We start from the raw sequence: 12,908 nt of genomic DNA on the forward strand, positions 1-12,908 counted from the left end.
CCATGCACACGTTTCTGCTGTTTTTCTGTCCTGGTTTTGTTAATTGGGAAATGTAACAACAGCTTGGGAATATGGGAAATCTGCCGAGATGCAAAGGTGCTTATACTGCACAGCCTGAAAATATGTGTGGAATGGAATGCTTGTGTGGGACAGCTCTTCCTGCCCAAGTAGTTTGAAGGGAAGGAGGTGGCCAGGACACCTCTGGTCTTCCTTGGAGCTGTGGACACTGTGGCCTGTTCTGCTGATGTAGCTAAAGACAATGTGGGAGTGACTTGGCAGGTGGGAACACACTCCAGACCTTCTCCAAGAGGTGCTGAGCTGTAGTCAGAGGGTCACAAATGCCACAGAGTACCTTTGAGAGTCTGGGTTTTATTTGGCTTTGGACCATATTATATTTATTAGTTTTATTAAATAAATAATAGCCCAGTGGAAAAATATATGTATTTGGATAGGAAAGGGTTGTCAAAAGCACATGAACATTTTAACCTCACTCCCTTTGGGACAAAATTGGACCCCCAACTCCGGCATTTTTTAACTCTCCTACTCAAAACCTGACAGTGTCTGTTCCTGCTGTGTTTAAATATGAAAGAATGAGAATTCATACAGAATATAGTTGCTGCTGCCAATAATTTCCCTTGAATCTTTCCGCTATTCTCAGTGGGAATTATACCAAGCCTTTTTAAGGCACATAGCAGATTGTGGGTCCTATCACTTTTGAATGTTTGAATTTATCACTTATCACTTTTGATGTTTGAATTTATTTATTTTGCTTCTATTTATTTATTTTGCTTCTATCAAGTATGTATGCTATGAAAAACTATCTGTTAGTTGTGTCCTTCCCAGAAGGTGCAATTCTGATGAGACCTGTAGCTAGTTCTTGCCTGTATTACTTTCTAAGTCAACACCTTTATGGAAATAGCACTTTGAAGATTTGCAATAAATAGATGTCCTAGACAAGGAGGCAGTTAGAATTGTGGTGTTGTGACCAGCCATGAATGTACTGTAGATCTCTGGGTAAATTTGATGCTACAGGCTGACTGCAATGGCTGTATCACTTTGTTTTCAAATGAGAGTCCTCTTCTGTACTGTTAGGGCTCATTCTCCTTTGCTTGTTAGTTGGTGTTTTGGGGTTGTTTTTAACAGAAACAATTTACATTGCTAGTGTACTGAAAATTACTTGTAGCTAAGTAAGTGTATTATGGCTTTTTTTTTTTTTTGTATTTACTTTCACAGCATTAACAACATGAGGACATGACTGAATAATTCATATTTGTTTTACTGAGACATTCTCACAAGGAATCAAAAGCTTTCTTAATGGTTTGCCTAGACAGTGATTGGATTGCCTAGACAGTCGCTGCTTGGAACCTTTGATTTGCAGTGCCCTACCAATGTGCTAATGTGGTTTTCCTTCTAGCTCTCTCTGGCATACAAAATCATTTCCCTACCTACAAACTCATAAATACTTTTTCTTTTTTGGCTCTGTCAATTCATATGCATATTTCTTGCTGCCGCAAGTTGATCTGCATGGTTGTATTTGTGAACATCCTTTTCTCTTTGACTTTTCCACTGATATTCAATCATTTAAATAAAAACTCCACTTAATTTGCATGTGTTTCTCTGCTGGAGACAAGCCACATCTATATGATATTATCCATCTTATTCTAGCTGTATCTTCCTACCTGCATTGTCTGACTGGATTTTTGAGGGAACATTTTGGTATCAGGGTGGCTACAGGGTTGAAATCTGTGAGAAGGGACCAGGGCTGCCCCTATATTGGAGAGAGACAGTTCCAGCCAGCCCTTAATTGGACACACTGCTGCCCAAAACTGGGCCCATCACTGGTAGCACCAGTGTGGTACACCTTCAAAAAAGGGTAAAAAACATTGTACAGCAGCTGTGAGAGAGGAGTGAGTTAAATGGAAGAGCAACAGTCCTGCAGCACCAAGATCAAGTATGAAGAGGGAGGAGGTGTTCCAGCCACCAGAGCAGAAGTTTCTACCCTTCCTGATGCTGCCTGTGGCAGGACCATAGCGAAGCAGGTTGTGTCCCTGCACCCACAGAGTAGATGGATGTGTCCTGAAGAAAGCTGCAGCCTGTGCAGAGCCCACACTCTCCTGGCAGGAGGTGAAACCCATGCAGAGGAACACACGCAGGGCCTGTGACCCACGGGGGACCCAGGCTGGAGCACTCTGCTCCCGAGATACTGTACCCCATAAAAACACCCATGATGAACCAGTTCCTGAAGAGCTGCAGGTCATGAGAAAGATCCACACTGGAGCACTTAGGGAAGGACTATATCCTGTGGGAGGGATCCCACGCTGGAGTAGGGAACAGTGTGAGGAGGAAAAGGCAACAGAAATGAAATATTATTGACTGACTCTAACTCCCACTCTCCATCCCCTGGCATCTCTCAGGACAGGCTGAGTGGTAGAAGAGTTAGGAATGAAGCTGAGCCTGGGAGTGGAAGGAAAATGGGTTTTATTCTGTTCTAATTTATTTTTTGGGGGAGGGGGGAGTGTGTGGAGTGGTATTATTTTTACCTTCTTACTCTATTTTTAATTATCAATGACTTAAATTAATCTTCCCAAGCCAAGACTGTTTTGGCTGTGATGCTGACAACTGATCTCCCTGTTGTTAACTCATAAGATTTTTCATCTTGTTTCCTCCTGCTAAGGAGAGGGTGTGAGTGGTTTGGTGGACACCTGTCATTCAACCAAGGTTAACCAATCACTTTTACCTGAAATTGTCCCTTGTGGTCTTTTGGGCAGATCCTAATTAAGGTTTTACTTTACTGACTATTTACAAATAAATGTAACTAGATGTCAAGAGAATATGAATTCTTTCTCACTCCCTAGTTTGCACTTTGTATTTGAATACACAGAGAAGAGAAACAAAAGTTCATGGGTTCTGGCACCTGATTTGAACTTGTCTAAAATCTGACAACCCCCTTCTAACTTCCAGCTGTTTTCTTGAGCAACAAGCAGAACAATGTGGCTATGAAGGGGATTCTTCCTAAGGCATTTAGATCTGTTTCAGGCAGAAGTCTACCTTCGTCTACTGGAACTAACAGTCTGTGCTGAAATCTCAACTTTTCCTGATGCATTTCTTACATCCTCCATCTCAGGCCCTCAATGACTGATGTCCTTTTCACTTTCTTTGACATTCTCTTGCAGAGCAATGAGCAGTGGTGGTGCAATGTTTGTTGACACATTAGCTGCTAATATCTACTTTAGGCTGAGACAGCCATGTAATTTCTTAGATAAAATGAGAAAAGATGAAATGAAAACCATATTTTAAAAGGGGTCTCTGTTCCAAATAAGCTATATTTTCTTCCAGTGAAGGCAGTGTGCCAAAATACTGTCTGAAACAAAACTATTCTGGTATTGCTTGGTGGGAGAAGAGTTGCTATTCCAGGCAAACAAATTGCTAATGTTGAGTATCTGAATCACAGCCTTTTTCTGCTGAAAAATAAACTTTGTAGATGTATGTAATTAATGGAACCTGAAAAGTCTGCTTCTTCCATTGCAAGTCTTGGAATGGAATGAGAAGATATGCACTGCCTTTTTCCTATTCCCATTAGCTCAACCAAAAAAGCCAAACATCTCCATTTGCCACCCAAATTGCAGAGCAAGGGATTCCGTCCATTGGACAGTCTGAGCAGCAGAGACAAAAAACATCTAAATGCCTGTGTCTCTAGTTTGGTGTGAATTCTCAGGTGCCTAGTAAAGGCTGGGCCAAACAACGTTTTCAAAATGAAGAGCTAAAAATCAAGCTCAAATGAGTCTGCAAAACAGGTCTGCACCTGGCTTATCATCCCCTCAGCAAAGGCCAGTCCCTCAATGACATGTCCATGGTCTTTACACAGTGTCAAGGTAGAATGAAGTGCTTTAGCTGGGATAATTTCTTGTTGTGCCACAATGTAGTCTAGCTGGTTGTTGCCTGTTGTCAAATGCTGAAAACAGAGTCTCCTTTTTGGAATGGAAGTACCTTATTCCTGTGTACTAGCAAGTATTTCCATTTCTGAAAGCTACCAGCAGGAAATTAGTGCTGCTGCTAAATGGAGGGAGAATGAGCATATGGCAGGTAAAGCAGTTTGTTCCAGGGATCTGCCTAATTTAATTGCACAACTACATGCAAGAACGAGGCATTAAATCTGAGGTCTAACATAATCAGAGAACTTGTGATGCCAGTGTGAGATAAGGCTTCAGACTCTTGAAAGTGAGCACATTTTGATAAAAAGTGAAGGAATGTGGGGAAGGTAAACTGAACTGTCTTGCATAAAAGAACTAATATGCTCCAGAAGTCATGGTGGAGACTTTTAAATCTCCAGTTCACTCCCAAGTGACTTGATTTTAATAGCCTGTCCAAACCAAATTGATATTCCTTTCAGGTCCTTCAGAGTATTCAGATTCCACAAGCATTTGTTATGCAGCCTAATTAATATGGCTGTACTTAATCCGAAGAATAAATTGATGAGGTTTTACAAAGGCTGATATTTGATTGCAAAGCCATTGGTGTTTCAAATAAAACAAGCATAGAAATTTGCAAATACATCCATTTTCTAAGAGAATCATTGCAAAAGACATGAGCAGTGCTCAGTGACCTTTTATATTATACCAGACTGTTGTTTTAGAGTAGAAACTGTTTGGGTTTATTCATTCTCAGTATGGTGCAGGCACCAGTCTCCTGTCTAACTTTCTCAGGCATATCTCTCAGAAGAGCAAGGGAGCTGAATTCCCTTTCCCAATTAGTACTACCCTATGCAGCTTGGGAAAGCTCCCCACACAACTTTCTGTCTCAGCCAGCAGGTGTGGAGTGACTCCATCAGTAGATAAGGAAGAGCAAAGGGTGTCATCTATCTGCACTCGTATAAGGCCTTGGACACAGTCTCACACAACATCCTTCTTGCTGAATTGGAGAGGTGGATTTGATGGGTGGACTGTTCAGTGGGTAAGGAATTGGCTGGATGGATGCACCCAGAGAGTAGTGATCAGTGGCCCAGTGCCTGGATGGAGACCAGGGATCAGTCGTGTCACCCAGGGGTCCATATTTGGACCAGTACAGTTTAATGTCTACATCAATGACAAACTGGGATCTAGTGTATCCTTGGCAAGTTTCCCAATGACGCCAAGCTGTGCACTGTGGCTGACATACCTGAGGAGTGGGAGGCCATTCAGAGGAACCTGGACAAGCTTGAGGATTGGGGTTGTGTGAGTCTTATGATGTTCAACAAGACCAGGTGCAAGGTGCTGCACCACAGTCCAGGCAGCCCCTGGTATCAGCACATGCTGGGGGATGAACAGATTGAGAGCAGCCCTGGGGAAAAGCACTTGGGGGTGCTGGTGGGTGAGAGGCTGGACATGAGACAGCAGTGTGAACTTGGGAGCCAGAAAGTCCTGGGCTGCATCCAAAGCAGCATGGCCAGCAGGGCAAAGGACAGGATTCTGCCCCTCTGCCCTGCTGAGACCTCAGCTGCAGATCTGCATCCAGCTCTGTACAGGAAAGATCTGGACTAGCTGGAGAGAATCTAGAAGAGGACAACAAAAATTATCAGAAGGACAGAACACCTCTCCTATGAGAAAAGGCTGAGAGCACTGGGGTTGTTCAGCCTGGAGAAGAGAAGGCATTGGGGAGCCATTATTGTGGCCTTTCAGTACTTAGATGGGGACAAACTTCTTACTTGGGCCTGTTGCAATACAAGAGGTAATGGTTTAAAAATATCAGAGGGTAGATTTAGAGTAGATATAAGAATACTTTCATGATGAGTGTGGTGAAAATGCAACAGGTTGCCCAGAGACATGGTAGATGCTCTGAGAACATTTAAGATCAGATTGGGTGAAGCTGAGCAACCTGATCTAGTTGAAGATGTCCCTGTTCAATGCAGAGAAGCTGGACTAAATGCCATCCCAAGTGATTCTGTCACTCTGGTCTATATTTTATCTTTGACTATGTCTGGAGTCTTTTCTCTAAACCGTTACTTGAGCATTTTACTAGCTTGGAGTGTTCACTGTGGCTTGTCTCAGTGGTCCTACATCAGCTGTGGAGCATTATATTTTGTGGGGCGCTGTTCTGCACCCCACTCTCACATGAGAGACATGGTGGAGGGCATCACACAGCTTCCTTCTGCTGTCTGCCTCTTTAAATTGTGAATGCAGAAAGGGAAGGGGATATGGCGTCCTCTTGGGTCTCACCCCACATAAGATCAAGGGCTACTTAAATCCTGAAGATGGGGAGCATGGCCATGCTCTGCAATTTAGCCATAATCTGTGAGCACTGTATATTTTTCAGTAAAACACTCTTCAGATTCCATGGCACAATGTCTGTGGCACTTACTGGGAAAGCAATACAATAACCAAGAATTGAGTTGGCCTTGAGTTGCTCCCAGGACATGTTCATGGTAGACTGGGATTTTTGCCTGCAAGCAGCAATGTGTCCATAAGGGAGAAAAAATGGGAGCAAGCACAACTGCAGTGCAGGCTGTGGCAGGAGCCTTGAGATAAAGCTCAGCAGAGCTTCTACTCAAACTCCTTGAAGCTGAGCTCCAAGGATGACCAAGGCTTCTCAAACAGCCCTGTCTTCTCAAAATTATGAACTCCAGTGCAGGCAGCTCAGCTCCCAGAATGAGTAACGCGTGTGCTTCAGACACTGGACTTTACAAGCAGATGCTCACAGCCTCAGACTGGTCGAGGGACTAGTATACACCCAAACTGTTTTGAAATATTTTCTGAGGCTGTATCTTGTTGCATGTTTTAAGTTGTTGGGAAAGATACTGAATATTAACACCAGTGATAATCTGGCACTGAACAATGGATGGGACGTGAGGGCGCTAATATCCCTTAGTGACCCTGACCAGCTTCACCTGGGTCTCCACCCATGCCTTCTGCCTGTAATCCCAGGAGCTCCATTTAAACTGAGGCTTGGGCACTCACTCTTGCTCTGAGCTATCTAACAGGTATATCCAGCTCTAGTCTTGTCTCTGGTCTTGCTTCTTAGAGCATTTCTGGGTCAGTATTCTAGGTGCCTTTTTCCCTAGTCCTTTTGTTTGGGTGGGTATTGGACCCATTTTGCAGCATTATCTCTAGCTCTTTTTGGCCTGATCTGCTGTATGGGTTTCCAGGTCATACCCTGGCCCTGGCTCATTACCTTGCTTTGCCTGAGACTGTAAATAGACTCTGTTATTATCACCATGGCTGCCTGCTATGTTCAAACCCTCTGGGAACATGCCCTGATGAGTGAGGGTATTTCCAGTGTTGTGGTCACCTTCGGTTCCGGGCTTATTATGCCTTGTGGCACTGCTCTTCTCTTGCTGCTCTCATACAAATAAAATGAAACTGTAGGGCTGTCAGTTTTATTCTGTTTTTTTTCTATCTGTGAGTACGCAGTCCAAATAATTTAGGATGTCCTTTTATATAAAAAGAAAAACTACAGTGACTCTAAGTGAAGCATAAAGAACACTAAAAAAGGCTAATGAACAGCTTCAATTGTTACATGCATGCCACTCTGAATATAGTCTGATATTCATATCTGAATATATGTTTTTATGTACCTGTCAAAATTCTTTGGCAGTAGGTTTTTGACAGTACTGTGTAGCCCAACAGTCCCTTTCAGACATTTTTTCTGTTCTTCTATTCAGGTGTGAAGATTTCCTGCAAGAAGCCTCTCTGAGCTACGTAGCTATGGTCCAGGAGGAAAAAGAGCCTTGCAAGAATAAAGTAATGGATGAGATACTTAATTCTATTTCTGTAAAAGGTAATGATAATTATTATGGAAAGAACTTGTACTACACTGAAGGAGATGAGGTTTTTTTAATTGAAAAAGAAAAAAAGGCAGATCCTGAATCCTGCAAGGTGAGGAGGATAAGGATGAGTCTGTGGTGTAAGGCTCACAGGGGAAGCTGACCATACAGTAGATCATACTGTGAACATGCAGTACATACTCCCTTCATTTTTGGCTTTTGTGTTTGTTTCTTTTATTTTTTAATGCTGAAAATTTTCCAATGATTTTTCAAATGCTTGCCTACTGTGCAAAACTTGCTTATTTCTCAGTCGTTCAAAGCAGCAACCCAATTTATGCCTTCAGTTTTGAGCTTTGACTGCAGGCTGTGATGGACAGAATAATGGTGGTAAAACCTTGTTCCTGAAGTAACCTCTAGTCCTTAAGTGGTAAAACAGAAGCAAGAATATATACCAAAGAATCTTAAGTGCTGTTTCTATGACATTAAGCTCAAGTAGAATTAACTTGAAAACTACAAAAAATAATGGCCACATGCTGCACAAGAATGTGCTTAGAAGTGCAGTTGCTTTTTACCAAAAATTGCCCTGAGAGGTTTGCAAAGATAATTAGCATTAGCCTAATTGCCTTACTGAAGTCGAGGGGTAAAGCAGAGTTGGGCTATGTGCAGCTTATCACACAAAAGAACTTGTAGTGATACAGGAATGTTGTTTTCTGCTGCAAAAGGGTTATACTGGACTTTGAGATTCTGACAATGATTGTACTCTGTATCAGTATAGCTTAAGTGCTGCAACCCAATCCCTGCAAATTTTGCCAGTAAAACCGACATTGTGTGAGGAAATTGTGCAGCTCATTGTGTCTCTAGACTAATGTCTATTGCTTCTCTACTGCAAATTTTCAGGGAGTGATTGGTGTCCAACAAATTTGCTTTGCAGAAAAAGGGGGGAAATTCAAGTGATGATGAAGGACCCAGGTGTGTTCTAAACATTTGCTTTAGCAACCTCAAATATACTTTAATTCTCCAAACAGAGAAGCAAAGGGCCAGGAGCATTGCAGAAATTCAGAACCTTAACTTAAAGTGCATGACAGGGAATCCTTGGTGAGGCTGAGTATAGAGCCCTCACAGGGACTTCTCTTGGGCAGGAGAAGGAGATAACTTGTGTGGAATGCAAGGGGAAAGGGCAGTTATGGAAAGGACATAAAGAATGGCAGAGCAAAGACGGGTTTGGGGAATACTGGGGGACTTTGAAGTGAGAAATTCCCAAAGTTCTGTGAGTGTGATCTTTATGTGGGAAAGATTTAGAGTTTCTGAGAGACACTTGGGAGTAGAACTGGTGCAGGGGAGAAGCTGGTACATAGCAAATGGACTTCCACATGGGCATCCTTCCACAAGAGGCAGAAGGGGAAGGTAAGGGAATCTTGGTGGGGAGAGGTAGAAAAAAGGTTTGTTACAGGAGAGGACTGAGGCATAAGCAAGACTTTTTCTGGGAAAGAGAGTGGGAGCAAATTCTCTCTCTAGCTTGGGGGACCAAAAATGATTTTGGCATGAAGTGCATGAGCACAGGGACTCTTGATTTTGGAGGCTGAATTTTGAAACAGGAGTCTGGTCTGGTCATCCTGCTCCACTGCTGAGGACACAACCAGAGTGGTATACCACAGTTCTGGGTTCTGTGGCCCAAGAGACAAAAAGCCATAATGAAACAAGACCAGTGAAGGTCCATGGGTATGAATCAGGGCTTGGAGCACCTGTCATACAAGGAGAGGCTGAGAGCTGGAACTGTTTAACCTGGGGAAAAGGAGGCTCAAGGGTAACTTATCAAGTTTTTTATAAACATTTGATGGGAGAAGGAAATATGGAGGCAGATTCTTTCCAGTGGCTTGAAGGACATGAAAACAAGACAAGGGGAAATGGCTGAAAAATGAAATAGGGAAAATTGTATTTGAATGTAAGAATAGTCTGTTTTGCTTTTAAATTGTAATCAAACACTGAAATAAGTCACTCAGAGGTTGTAGAGTCTCTGTCCTCAGAGATCCTCAAAGCCTGAGCAACCAATTGTAGTCCACCCTGCTTTGTGTAGGTTGTTTGGAGCTTCTAACCTCAGCTGTGCTCTGACTCTGCAAGTGTGTTCTCCATATCTGTTTTCTACATTTGAACATTTTAAAGCCTTTTGAGAAGGACCTAGATAAAATACAGTGTACAAGAAGATAACCTCAAACCTTATCAATACAAATGGGAGCTTTCTCCCTGAATGAATACATTTATTTCCTTCATTAATAAAATCATACTTAAATTATAGATAAATAAATGGTAGCATCTAGCCCTGATAGGGAATGGAAAATGTTTTGGGAAATGGATATTACTGTGTTCTTATGAATCCTTTATTCATGTAAGGGAATTTGTGAGTGTTACTCCCAGTAAATTGCTTATGAGCAAATTTGATATAGTTAAGTCAGTGTCTGCAGAATCTGGGAATTGAAAGACACATTCCTGCCTCTGATTTACTCATCAACCTCCCTTGGGCTTAGCAAGGGTGGCATTTGAGTCATGATTTTTCTGATTAATGGCTCACTTTAAGGAATACACTGAACAAATAAATAACATACAAAAGTAATTCAAAGTTCAGTTTGCCCTCATGGTCACTAAGGAATCACATCTGGATGTGGATAAATAAAGGAAATTCACTTTTTTTGAGGGAGGAGGATGAGAATTTTTCTGTTAAGGAGCTGATCTACTCCATATTTATGAATATCATAGAACAGCTGAAAACACAGGAATTAAGAATGGTGCAATGGTGGAGGTGAAGCCTTTCGGTGGGACAGTTCAGATGACAGCATCCCTTACACAGATTTTAAACAAGTCCAGTGTTCTCTGGGCCCTAAGTTTTATGGGATTGATTTGAACAGAGCCTAATTGCTTGGGTTTTTTAGGAGTTTCTTCTTTATCTGTTCACCTACCTACAGGTTCTGCTTTAATGTTATGCAATTAGAAGCGCACACAGCATGAATAAAATGTGTTCTGATTTACAAAATCCCTATGTTTGCTATTGCTTAAGAGTCTTGAACTGTAGCAAGCCAGCTTTTTGAAGGATGGTAGCAGTAGTGAAAAAGAACTAATTGGCAAGATTAGAAAAATTCTTTACCAAAATTAGTAGAATTTTGGAGTAAGAACAAGTAGAGTTCCCTCCAGCAGGGATTTTTAGCTTTGTTTCTTTATATGAAAACATAAATATTAAAGTGCTTCAACAAAGAAATATTTCAGTGGATTTATTTTTTTCTGCTTAATGCCAAGGTCCTTTAATGCCAAAGGTGCTCATAACAGCTGGGTCACTTGAAAAAAAAAAAGTGAAAGCATTGGAAAACAAATGTGTTTGTATTGATACATGTGGTTCATATGTCCACACTTATTGCTCACATGAACCTTTAAAACAGAGCATTGCCTATCCTATATCCATTGTATAGCATCCTTTCCATAGGATTCTCAAATTCTTGGTTTCCATTTATATCACCCAAAGATAAGAATGGCTGATACGATACCCAGCTGGTATTTCTAGAGATGAGTCCTTCCTAAAGCTCCAAAGTTGTTTTTTTTTTTCCCCATTAAAACTCACCTAAATTTGGTGAATCAGTAATTCCATGCTTTCCAGATGTGCAGCTCTTCATAAAAGCACTGTTCAGCCTCTGTGTCAATGGCAGCTTGTGGCCAGATGTGAAAGTTGTTGAATTTTTGGGATTCTGTGATTGTCACCTTACATGGATCTGTCAGAAGGGACGGTGAACGCAACCCTGAGCACACAGTGCAAAGGCCTGGACTAAGAGGAATCTTCTTTCCAAACATCCATCTTGACAAATAATTCAATTCAATAATGGTCCTTGTCTTTCTTAACTCTCCTGGAATATTTTGCTCAAGAAACTTTTAAGGAGGAAGGGCTGTTTTTCCTGTCCTTGAGATGTAATACCTTCACACAAAGTTAAAAGCAAGGCAAACTCTCTGTAGGGTGTTCAAAGTGTACTTGCTATGCAAGCTTTACTGACAGTGTTTGGCCTAATTTTAAATGATGAGTCTTGTAAAAGTGGATCTATCAGCTCTTATAGGACTTCAGTCTTAAAGCATTTTAATATTACTTTAATATCCATGTCATTTTGCTACGGTGTGAATGAGAGTTGCAGAAACTGGACTATAGGAAGATTGAAGCATTTTAAAAAAATTAGGCCCCATAACTATATTTAATCTTTTTTCTCTAGTTGACTTCCTGTCCTTTAAGTGTTCCACTTAAAGGCTGATATGAGCATGAAGCTGACATCCATGTGTATTCCAACCTACAAATCTCACAAAGATCAAGCAATTTTCAAAGTCATGCATTAAAGAACTGAAATGAAGACTGGAAACAACAGTTGTTTAATCAAAATTTGAGTTCCAGAAGAATAATCAGAGACATTAATCCACAGACATTTAAAGCAACTGAACAAAAACTTAAATGTATTTTTCATTTGATTTTCAATATAAATATCTGATATTTTTGAATATTACTATTTTCTCCTTGCCGTCTCTCTTTTTATTGTTGTTGTTTGGGTTTCTGTGGGTTTTGTTCTTGTTACTGTTGAGTTTGTTTGATTTTATTCATCAGTGAAAGGAATAGAAAATATCATTTAAGTATTTTTTTTAATTTTTATGCTTTTTTTTCCTAATTTTTTTTTACCTAGGAGTTGGAAAATGGAGGTAAATTAAAACCTTAGCAAAAGAAACTGTCGGTTAGCAGGGGAGCACTAGGCTAAGTACTTGTCTAAGCCATTGTATTAATGTATAAAGAAGTGTCTTCAATATCCTGTTTTGTTTATTTGACAACTGGGAGTGAATATTTCTTTATTTTCTGTCATTATAACTGCCAGGAAAATATTCTGATAATCTAATGTGGAAGCTTCTGTCATTAGTGTGCTCTAAATTGTGAGAAATCTCATAATTACTCAAAAGACTCTGATGGGATCCATGACTGTATCTTCAACTCAGCTTCAGGCACTTCAGAAATGCAGCTCTTGGAACCTTTGCAGAGCACTGTTGCTGAAATTTAAATGCCCAGGCTGAGTCTATTTGTGTCAGTGCTGTACACTGTCCATCTTCAGGACTGTGCAGAGCATTCAGCACCTCACAGCATGGAGCTCCAGGAGTGTGGGGTCATAGT

General features: G+C 41.1%; 1 long non-coding RNA gene across 1 annotated transcript; it reads left to right on the forward strand.

Annotated features, from left to right (window-relative positions):
* The first annotated feature begins 6,945 nt into the window (after positions 1-6,945).
* Positions 6,946-12,258, forward strand: LOC148185189 (uncharacterized). Its single transcript, XR_015774388.1, has 3 exons — positions 6,946-7,004; positions 7,634-7,749; positions 11,974-12,258. It is a non-coding gene; the product is annotated as an uncharacterized LOC148185189 (long non-coding RNA).
* The last annotated feature ends 650 nt before the right edge of the window (positions 12,259-12,908 follow it).

This window comes from Pseudopodoces humilis, chromosome 1 (assembly GCF_049639895.1).
Source record: "Pseudopodoces humilis isolate 2021_Gansu_Grassland_sample_001 chromosome 1, ASM4963989v1, whole genome shotgun sequence".
Lineage (NCBI taxonomy): Eukaryota > Metazoa > Chordata > Aves > Passeriformes > Paridae > Pseudopodoces > Pseudopodoces humilis.